The sequence below is a fragment of the Crocodylus porosus genome, unplaced genomic scaffold (genome assembly GCF_001723895.1).
Source record: "Crocodylus porosus isolate Cpor-Errol unplaced genomic scaffold, CroPor_comp1, whole genome shotgun sequence".
NCBI lineage: Eukaryota > Metazoa > Chordata > Crocodylia > Crocodylidae > Crocodylus > Crocodylus porosus.
Genome location: NW_017728931.1, coordinates 22,960,445 through 22,972,116, shown reverse-complemented (window position 1 = coordinate 22,972,116; position 11,672 = coordinate 22,960,445). Strand labels below are relative to the sequence as shown.

Genomic DNA, 11,672 nt, shown 5'->3' with positions numbered 1-11,672 from the left:
AAACCTCGCCTGCCTGTCCTTATACCAACACCATTACAACCAAAAACCCTGCAACATGGAACGTGTATGTGCGCATCTACATGCACACATGCATATATGCACACGTACAGCCACATATATACACATATGCAGCCATATATACATGTATACCTATAGCCATACATATGTGCCCATATACATGCGCATGTATGTGTACATGCACACACGTGTATTTCCCACTCTGTTTCTTTTCATCAAGCTCTGCAACATCTTCCAAGTGGCTACACTTCCAGTACCCTGGGTGAAATCACTACATAATTTGGTCCGTATCTGATGCAGACCTCAGGGTCACTCGAACCTAGGAACCTAGGATCACCAAGTTGTCTGAATGAGAACAACACACATCCCTTCCTTTGTTTTGAGAAGATAGTCTCCAAGGGGATAAATGTAATCTTTGGCCCTAGAAAGTTTCCACAGGATGATTAGAATTCTGAATGAGAATCAAAGACTTCCCTGAAAACTCAGCTCACAACAAAGACAACTGCAGCTTTAAGGCCTGACTTTGCTGTCAGCAGTGAGGCAAATATTTCCCATGAGAATTAAACTAGAGCAGGACAAGGCCCCCAAGTTGTTATTTTCTTCCATGGCTATTGGTATTATAAAGCATGACCATATGCAGTGCAAGCTGTGATATGCACCCTAGTGGTGACAAAAATAACACATAAAGCCCAGTGAATAATGGATTTTTCACCTCTCAGTCCAAACCAAAAAAGTCATTTTGGGTCATGTTTCATTCAACCAAAAATATTTCATCTTATTTTGCTTTGTTTTTGTTTTTTAATGATTGACAGTTTAAAAATCATTGGAACAAAAAGATGTTTCATTTCAAAAAGTAAAAAAAATGACTAACTTTCTTATTTCCTCTACGTTTATGCATAGCCCAAATGATTTACCAAATTCAACCCATATTCACAAACTTACTTGGTTGCCTCGAGACTCCATTTTTTCAGCCAAACAAAAATCTTACCCAGCTCTAACATGATCAAACTGTTAACTGCAAGCGATACCAACATGAACCTGGGTGAGGGATGTTCATGAGGAAATGAGTAACAAAGTGAAAGTTGCCTCCTTTGTATATTTAGCTTTCCACCTCCACAAAAGCCAGCATTCTCTCATTATTTCTGAGGATAAATTGTTGCTTTCAGAAAAGCTAACTCTACAGAGTGAAGCCATGAGAAAGCTTTCCCATCTAGCAGCACAAGAAATGGAATTGATATGGTTTCAGGTCCCCTGCCCACCACCATTCATATCTATGGAGTGACTTCCTTCTGTACGTTTTTTCTGTTTTATACATTTTAAAGCTATGATCATAATTTTGAGTTTTATGTCTGTGCATATGTAGGTGTATTTTTAATAGACTAAATGACTTTGATACTTTCCTTTGTTCCTTCAATTCAATAGTGTGTGTCGCAGGACATTAAGGTGCCCTGCTCCTCTAAAAAGCTGAAACTGCTAGGGGAAGAGCCCTAGCAGTGCGTTGGAAGCCCCAGCTGTTGGTTACCGGGGGAGCCAGAATGAGTTAGTGGCCCACACCTGTCAGCAGTCAGCTGACTGGAAGGGGCAGGGACTGGCTCATATATAAACCCCGGGGCTAAGGACAGGAAGGTAGCTTCCTGTTAGTAGTTGAGGGGGAAGGAGCTCTCTCAGAGCAAGTAAAGGGGTGAGGCCTGACTGCAGGTACAGCATCTGATACTGGTGAGGGATGGAGTGCCTCTGGTGTGGCTTGAATGAGGTTATAGCCAGGTGGCTGGAATTTATGTTATAGCCCAGGGTCTTGTGTTGTCTTTACTGTTTAAGACTGGTGGCTTGGGTGAGGCTATTAGGGGAACAAGGAGGCCTCATAGGGGGCCCACAGCAGTGTGGGGACTCTGAGTACCAGCAAGGGTGCAGCACTAGGGTGCACGGACCCTGAGTGCTAGTGAGGGTGCAGAGTGAGACAGCCAGGGAGAGCCCAGGGAGGACAAGGGGACCAAATTACAACGAGGCCCAGACCAAACAACATTAGTACCATGTGTGAGGCTTGGGGCATGGTAAAAAGGTGGCTGGAGCCATGCATAGCCCATAAGGCTAGGGTGCCCTGAAACACCTGTTGTGCTATCCATCTTCGAGTGGGGACCCACTAGGAGTCCATGGAGTCAGAGTGTATAGCAAACAGTGTCCAAGAGGATGTAAAAGCAGCCTCCCATATAGGATTCCTTTTCCCATTCTTCATCTTTGTCTTTTCCATCACTTTAATCCTTGTTCCAGAATCTCTGCTGATTATCAGTTACTCATTTCTCTCCTTCAAATCTTGCTCCTTACAAACATCTAACTTTTTCCTTGTCAATGATTTCCATAGTCTCTTCCTCATTAAGTGGCCTGAAACAGCCACAGGTAAACCCTTGTGATAATGCAAAGTGCTATCTGCTTCAAGTAAATTCTAAGTCTGTCTTCTTTGCCATGTACCTTTCACACCATCGTGGGATGGAGTCCTGCAGGATGGCCGTGATCTCCCCAAGGCCCCCTTGCCGTGCCAAGTTGGCCCAATGCAATGGGCACCCTCAATTCTCACCCGCCACATCTTTGATGCTGAAAAATGACACAGAAATTGCCCACAAAGGAGTAGAATACGTAATATTACCACCATATGTACTTAAATGAGATTTTATCCATGCCCCTATACTCAAAATGGATGAAGAACTTATATGGCAGACTTGCACACTTTATGAAAGTGGGACCAAAATCAATTTCAAACTAGGGACTCGGCAGCAAAAATACTATAATGCACTTCAAGTCTCTCTCTAGCTCATTTAATTTATACCATGTTCTTCATCTGTAACTGAGAAGAAATTTCAGTTCAGTAACTAATGTAACAAGTGCAGACAGAATCCTCAAATTCCTTTACTTAATGAAAAGCTTTCCCAAGTAAGATCTTCAGAATCTGACCTAACAGCAATTAACATTCATTCTGGGCAGGGCAACCCTTTAATGGGCCCTAGGCAAACAAACTCATGGGGGCCTACTTAATACTGTATATGTATATTACCTTTTTCATTCAGTAATTATGTTATGTAAAATAAGCACAACTGGGTTCCTCTTTAACTTGGGGCCCTAGGCGTAAGCCTAGTTTGCCTATGTGTTTAATCCAGTCCTGATTCTGGGCTGAAAACTGTCATGTAATAGCCTTGCCAGAAAGTAAACTGTAGTTGCTGGAATGGCATACGTATGAACGTTCTGTATTTTAAGAATACAAAATGAGCGCCAACTAAGATTTCTTTAAAAAAAAATGCTAAAGATGTGCTTAATGGGCTAAAGCAGTGCTTCTCAAAGTGGTGGTCCACGGACCTGTCCCTGTCTGTGAGCCACCGGTTGCTGGTCCGCAGCAAGTTGCCAGGAAAGAAAGAAATATATTTTCAGAAACATAACACTGATATGTCATAGTGCCACAGTTCATGCGCTCCAACACTCCAGGTGACATCACATTGTGTGAAGTGAGGAAAGAGAAACAGCTGTTCGCACATCTGTGTAGCACTGCTGCACGCAGTTGCTGCCACTGGCTGAACCAGGCACTGGTCCCTGGCCCACTGGGGAGGGTGGAAAAAAAATTGCTGGTCTGCCACATCGGATAGCTTGAGAAGCACTGAGCTAAAGTCAAGGCAGATATGATAGAAGTGGCTCCCAGATTTGCTGAATACCAACTGTGTTGCCTCTTTCAATTAAATACTAAGTGGAGACATTGTCCCTCTCTCTTTTGGCCACCTGATCAAATTTAGTACTGGCTGGTAGAAGCTGAAAGTTATGACTACCATCTCACAGCTGTTTATTGACATACCTGACCTGAAATGAACTGGCAGGGTCTATCCAGTTCTTTAGTGTTGGTGTCCACAGCTAGTGGTAAGTAGCAAAAAGCAACATTTGTAAAATATGCCAATAAAAGAAAAAGGAGAAAAATCAAGACTGAAGGCCCAAATCCAGCAAACTACTTAAGTACATACTTATCTTTAAGCATAAAATTAATGAAACTATTTATATTTTTTTAATCCATCCATCCATATGAAAAGCTGGATTCCTTCTAAAAATGTGGTAGTCTTTCAGTCCTAGGACTGTCTGGGAACAGTGATCTAGAAATTTGCATTCTCAGTTGTGGACAGAAATGTTCTGTCTTAAAGACTGTTAATATCACCCTTTCAACAAGCACTGGTGAGACCATAGCTGGAGTACTGCATCCAGATCTGGACACCACACTTTAACAAGGATGTGACTGAGCTTGAAAGAGTCTAAAGAAGAGCCACCTGTATGATCAGAGTTGTAAAAGGCAAGCCATATCAGGGAAGGCTGAGGGATTTGGGACTCTTCAGCCTGAGGAAAAGAAGGATGAGGGGGGACCTGGTAGCAGATTACTCAAGGTATCGGTGAGCAACTGTTCACCAGGGCAGCTGAGGGGAAAACCATGAATAATGGCCACAAACTCCTGGAAGATTGATTTCAGGCTTAACATAAGGAAAAACTTCTTCACAGCAAGGGTGTCCAAACTATGGGATAAGCTCCCTCCAGAAATGGTGTAATCATCTACCCTGGAAATCTTCAAGAAAAGACTAGACAGTCACTTTGCTGGGGTCACCTGACCCTCAGTTATCTTTCCTGCTTGGTGCAGGAAGCTGGACCTGATGATTTTCTGAGGTCTCTTCTGGCCTTCCAATCAATTGAAGAAGTATTAAATCCGCACATTAAAAACAACGGTAATTTCTCATCTTGAATGAGAATTTTACAAAGAGCTGCAAAAATATAATTGCATGAGATAATTGTAATAAGTCTATTAAGAAAAGCAAAACATGGTGCGAGATGGTGATTGAATGTTACCTAATTTATCTAGAATAAAAGTTTTATACAAAATTTTCATAGATTTCATAGACATTAGGGCTGGAAGGGACCTCAGAAGATCATCGAGTCCAGCCCCCCTCCCAAAGGGCAGGAAGTCAGCTGGGGTCATAGGATCCCAGCAAGATAAGCATCCAATTTGCTCTTGAAGGTGTTCAATGTAGGTGCTTGAACCACCTCCGATAGCAGGCTGTTCCAGACCTTGGGGGCTCGGACAGTAAAGAAATTCTTCCTTGTGTCCAGACTGAAACGGTCCTGTAGTAGTTGATTTCATGATAACACATGAGTAAGGGAACTGTTTGTTAGCTAGCCAATTAGCTTCAAGGTGAAAGTGAGGTGGCTGAGTCAGATTTTCCAATGGTTATCTTTGATAATCTTTTGATCCAAACATAAAAATAAATTGTGTCCAGATTCAAAACCTGTCACTACTAACAAGCCATGCTTCAGGGCACACCTTTTACATACAGTACAGGTCAAGGAGCCTTTTCTTAATCAAATTTCATATCCACATACCTATTTTCATATTAGTAGCTGTAAGTGACATTTACAGGGATAGATAATATAAATCCTATTTTAAAAATGGTAATATGAATGTTCTGCTGCACTAGGGTCAAGCTTTACCATGATTTCCAAATCTTGGATTTGGATGATCAAATAAGGATTTAGGCATGAAAAACAGGTGTTTATTCACTTTAGTGCCAGAAAAAGGTATCCAAGTACAGAATGTATACATACAACTCGGTTACATTTTTATACTTCATGATTTTTTTTTTGCATTTTTAACTTTGGCAGCATGAAAATATACCAATATATTCACATGCTAATTTCTCCTTCACAACCCAATCTTGGAAAGATGTTTTAAGAAAGCATTTGAGCTTAATTTCTGTCCTGCATAAACTGAAAAAGTGCCTGACAGATTTATAGTATTTAATGGATTTGTAAATTAGTGAAAGGGCTTGATTCCTAGACATGCACACAGTACATCTCTTATTTAAAGTATAAATTCAGGTGACAGTATTCAAATGACAGCAGACCAGGCCAATTTAATAGCCTTTTACAATAACCAGCACTGGTGTTCATTTTAGTCAAAGCAGAAGGTATTGATTTCCAGCTACAAAGGAAAAATGGGAAGGACATCAGAGAAAGATGCATTTCCAACATCACCTGAACTCAAATTGTGCCTATCACTGACACCAGCATGAAATTGTACATGTTTCTTGATTTATACATTTTATAGAATCATAAAACCATAGAAAGGAGGACCTGAAGGAACCTGTAAAATCATCAATTCTTCTCTCCTGCTGTGGGCAAGAGGTAACTGAGCAATTATAATTGAGTAGTTGGGTAATTATAAATATATTCATGGGCTAATTTTCCCCCCCTCCCTACTCTTCTCTTTGGAGTTGATCTTTCAATATCATAACCTTGGTATTGATGTAATGCAGAAGATTATGAATCAAGTAAAATTAATTCCTTGAAAAGAAGAACATGGGTCAAATTATAAACCTGATTGTGATAAATATTCCATTAAGCATTCACTGAAGCATATAACATAAATATCCTTATTTGGAATTAATTAAGGTTACAAAAGGGGGAAGAAGTGTTGGACATAGGATACAAAACCTTTGTTATTCTATATACAGGGTTTTTGGTAGCACCAGGAAATCATGGCTGAAATAGTTCAAATAACCCCAGCTCTTCCCAGGCTGGTGACATAACTTTCCCAAGGGCATTCAACTGGCCTGTGGGAGAGCCAGGATCTTCTAACTAGTCCCAATTCAATCACCTGTATTAATCAAGTTCAGTGGTTCCAGGTCATCTCTGACAATTACCTTAATTGAAGATAATCCAGTTGTGTGTGCTTAATCTGAACTGGCCAAAGTCTTGAATGGAAGATGAATAGCCCTCTTCACCCAGAAGTGAGCTTTCTGCCTCAGGATTGAGGAGTACCGGTAAACTTACATTGTTACTATCTGTGCTCATCAGCTGTCTCCATTTTGAGGTTGAGTAGATATTTTTATGTTTAAAATGTTGCTGTTTTCAATAAGTGTGTTTTGTTTTAGGATCTGGACACTTGATGTTTTACTGTAGTAATTTTCTGAAAGAGGCAAACCCAGAAATAATGAGAGCTGCTGTCAATTATGAGCTGAGCATCTAAGCTAGAGAGGTTTAGATGAAACAAAGAAGTTATTCTAGCTATGCCATAATGTAACTGATATGCAAATAAACTTCTGACAAGTATTCTAAACCCTTCAAGTGAGGATGTTCTTCCTTGCAGTATGTTAAAATACTCTAAAATATTTTTCTAGTTTAACAACTAAAGTTGTTTATTCAGAGAGCCAAATATAAAAATCTAAAGCAGAAAATACAAAAGTTCCTTTCTTAAAAGGCAAGTAAAAAAAACCTGTGTTTTATTTAGAGAATTCAGGAAGTATCCCCATTGCCATCTATCGGCTTACAACCACAGGGTTAAGACATCAGGAAGCAAACAAAAATGAAGTTACTATTTCTATGCAAAATGAGTGCCAACAGTTGCACTATGTTTGCATTCAGCTTTGCAGTGTCCACTGTCAGTTACTAGAAACCTGTTCATCAGAGGAACATGGGTAACTTTCAGGGTTTTTCTTTTGCCTGGCTGTGTAAAATAAACTATTTATTTATAAAATATAAAGCCACATTGTTTTAATTTTCCCTCTTAGCAGTCCCCCCTTTCAAAGGATTTCTAAAATGTTGCCACCTGTGGTGTTTAACCCTTTAATCAAAAACAACAGAAAAACCTCTTTTTAGTGAACAAAGTGAAAATATTTTCATTTTTTCAGCTTGTTACTCCAGATGTACCGCCCTCCTCCATGATCTTGATCCATGCATAGCCATCAACTAAACAAAAGAACAGCCAGCTACACTTTTTTAATACCATGACCTTAATTACAGCACCCTTATACTTTGATCTCTGTAATTAACTTTCCAGCTTTGAATTCAGTAATAATCATGTAACAGAGTGATTTACAGGGTATCCACAATGTGGTAGACGCAATGTGTTCCTAAAATGGAGGTTGAATAGCCCTCTTCACCCAGAAGTGAGCTTTTTCGCTCAGGATTGAAGAGTATGGGTAGACTTACATTGTTACTATCTGTGCTCATCTGCTGTCTCTATTCTGAGGTTGAGTTGGAAGGAAGTAATAATTGGAGTAAGATGATGGTTTTCAAGGTTGACTGGCAATTTTTTCTTCTCATTGAAATATTATGTTTCAGTAGGGGGTGGGAAGTAAAATATTAACTAAACATTTTCATGCAGGAAATCCCTTCCCCCCCCCCCCCCTCTAGTTATAGCCTTGTAGTTTATATGAATTAGTGGCAAGTAGAATTCCAAAAAGATACATCACCAGAGCGTACTGTAACTCCAGTTTAGTAAGGGACTGAATTACAAACTAGAGAACCCCTCTTTCCCCTTTCCCAAACTGAACACTAGCAAGCCTAGATAAAGGCCTTCTTAGGCCTGACTGAAAATTTCCCAGCAAACCTTTATATTGTTGAAAGCTCCTTGGCTAAACTGTTTGTAAACAAAATCATATCTTACTTGAATCAATATTCCTGCCCTCCACCCCGCAAGAAAACTAAGAACCTAAAAACTAAAAAATCGTGAATCTTTGGTTGCCAGAGACTGAACACATACTTTGTTTTCAAGAGAAATTGAACTTTTCTACAGAAGAAATAAATATTTTAACCAGTATTGCTCATAACCAGTTCATATTTCAAAGCTGTTGGTGCTGCAGTCCTCCATGAAGGCTGCATTGGTGCCTTCGTGCTACTGCATGAAATGTGTTCCTTATTTTGGCTTGAGATAATACTATCTGATGTAGAAACACACTGGGGCACTTGCACATGTGACAAAAATTGGTCATTTTTGTGATTTACTTGTGTCACTGTACATGTGTAGTGGCTTTTTATGATTTAAATCCATTTGTTGCGTTGCAAACTAAACCACATCAGCATGTGGTTTACTTTGCAAGATAATAATTTTGTAATATTGCAGCCATTTGACAGCTCACCCCCCCACCCCCACAACTGCAGGAGAGGCAGGCTGAAGATGGAAGCAGTGAAGGGCCCGATCTTTTCTTTTTCACAGAGCCTGCCTTCATCTCCCACAGCCAAGGGATGAGCTGCCAGCAGGGCAAGCAGCCCCCAAGCTGTAGGGAACCCTGGTCGGTCCTTCCTTCCATGGTGGCAGCACCCAGGTGGGCTGCTAGTAGGCAGATGCTGCCCCAGCTTGGACTCAGTAGATTGTGGGATGAAGTTACGTGGTAAGCCAAGGGTTCAATTTGGGATGGATACCCTAAGGGGAGAGACTGTTTCAGTTCTGCCCTTCAGACCAGGACAAGATGAACATATTTTAGGATATTACAGGGGAATTATTTAGTACCAGAGATGGGCTCAAGTGATGGGGTTTGGAACTGATCTAGGCTGAGCTAGATCAGTCCTGACTTCAGGACTTAATACAGGTTAACATTTCAAACAGACAGCACCAAAATTCCAGGCTGGTTTCATCCTCAAACAGGAACACGTCACAAGAGTAGATTTCTGTCATTTTGGTCCTACTTTGTCTATTAAACTTTAGCCACAATCAAGCTAGAAAAACAAGCTTTTCCAGATCTTGACTCTACCAAAACTCTGAGGACAATCTCAGGCTGCAAGAAGACATCACCTCTATGCCACCATAAAATTTTGTATGGCAGCATGAAGTAAAAGCAAAGACACCCACACCTGTTGTCACACCACAAACACCCAAATGTGTGGCCACAACCAAAGGTAATACAGGTGACCCTTGCCATTCATGGGGGGGATAGGTTCTCACATTCCCTGCGAATGGTCAAATCTGCAAATAAGTCACTGGATTCATGAATACAGTGCCCCCTGGTGGCTGGGGGAGGGTGGAGCATGGCCCCAGTGGTGCCGGCAGGAGTGGTGGGAGCCTGGCGGCAGCAAGCATACAACTCCAGAGAAGCTCCTGTAACCGTATTTAAAATGTGGGTTCGACATCTGCGAACAACTTAAACTGCGAATGCTGAGCCTGCAGATAATGAGGGCTTCCTGTGTAAATTTGTGCCACTATTTTCTTACATGCATCTATTTGTTTTAAGGTAAAAGGAGCTTCGGGGGCCCAATCTTACGGGCCCTAGGAATTCCCCTGTAAGTTTCCCTGTTTGCAGAGGTGTGCCCAAAATTGGAATCCCTAGGTGCACTTCTGTAAGAGGGGAAGCCCAGGTTTCCCCACTTGCAGAGGCACAACCCAAGAGTCATCCTGTAGGATCAGGCTTCTGGAGTGGCAGGGACCTAACCCTGTAAGACAACGGGTGGCTGTTTTGCCCAAAGAAGCAGATCTGCTGTCCCCGGGACACATCCCAGCACAGCTGAGCTGCTTCATTGGGCAACATTTGCTTATGGCCTTACTTAGGTCCAGGGATTAAAATCTAATCTCCCCCAACTAATCCAGAAAATTTTGGTTTGGAAACAACCACCTTTCTTTAAAGCCTACCTTCTAAACTGAAATTTTTAGAAGCCACATATAAAAATCACACAGATATATCTGATTTCTTCATTCATTAAGAGGAATGCTTCCCATTTATACCTTTATCCCATACCAAGTAACAAATCTCAGCAGTTGGTACTATGCTAACAACAGCAAGGTTAAATCATGAAAAAAACCTACAAAATTTGTGCATTCAAGTTAAGTACTTGAGATTAAATTACTGTTGTAGCTGTGAGGGCAGGGAAACATATGACAGGCAAGGCTTTTCTGGTGATATAATTTAATTGGACCAACCCTACAGCTGCAAGAGACATTAGAGAAGCTGTCAGGTACCACGTGGCCTTCCTCAGGTCTTCAGTAGACCTTGTAGGCTTGTATCCCAGGACTAAAATCTAATCTGCCCTAAACACACTGGAACACCTTAAGCAGGCCAAGAGGTATCATAGAAATGTCACCTCCTGCTCCCTTACCACATGGATTTAAAGGATTACATGTGGTGTGCACTTAATGAACTTGAGAAACAAACCACTATTTCAATATTTGTACAACAAGGTAAATCAGAGGGCTGACTTTTCCTGAATGTCCTTTGTTAAACTGCTCTGGGTTTTAGTGGTAGCTATATTTATAGACAAAGTTGTATAAAATTTACATTTAAATTATAGGTAGCTAACTATAAAATAGAACTATTTAAAACACCCATGCCCTATAGCAGTGGTTCCCAAACCCTGACAGATTGCGCACCACCAATTTAAAGAGCAACCTTAAGTACCACCGGCAAATTTGTCATATAAAGTAATTATAATAAAGCTGTTAACGTGTACCACTGACAGGTTGTCTGAGTACCATTGGTGGTAGCTGTACCACAGATTGGGAACTGCTGCCCTATATCATTTCCTTATATCAATCTAGAAAAAGAAGGGGAAAAAACCCTCACCAGCAAAGTAAGTTACTTTACTGGTAAGGAAACAAATAGATTTTCCTTATTCTGTTGTATTTACACTTTTGGAGAAGTTGGGGTCAAGGATCCCTTACTTACATGTAACACAAGGATGGTAAAATTTCCTCTGGACAGACAGACCAGAAAAACCCCATGTGTCTTTCAAGGTCTATTTTAAGGGGATAAATAGTGTATAGGGTTTTTGATAGTTCTCTACATAGCAAAGTTTAACTGAAATGACTAGAAGCAACATATATTATATTAATAATATAATAAATATTAATATATAGCAAAGTTTAACTGAAATGACTA

The 11,672-nt window shown here is 40.6% G+C and overlaps 2 long non-coding RNA genes across 2 annotated transcripts in view; one reads left to right on the top strand and one right to left on the bottom strand.

The window, feature by feature from the left end:
- Positions 1-596: 596 nt before the first annotated feature.
- LOC109316054 overlaps positions 597-11,672 on the bottom strand; it is a 20,021-nt gene continuing 8,945 nt past the window's right edge. The window contains exons 2-3 of the long non-coding RNA XR_002102653.1: positions 2,774-2,779; positions 597-617 (exon numbers count right to left, since the gene is read on the bottom strand). This is a non-coding gene — a long non-coding RNA (uncharacterized LOC109316054). The remainder of the gene's footprint in view (positions 618-2,773; positions 2,780-11,672) is intronic.
- Positions 1,523-11,672, top strand: part of LOC109316053 — a 19,092-nt gene continuing 8,942 nt past the window's right edge. Inside the window, exon 1 of the long non-coding RNA XR_002102652.1 lies at positions 1,523-1,535. This is a non-coding gene — a long non-coding RNA (uncharacterized LOC109316053). The remainder of the gene's footprint in view (positions 1,536-11,672) is intronic.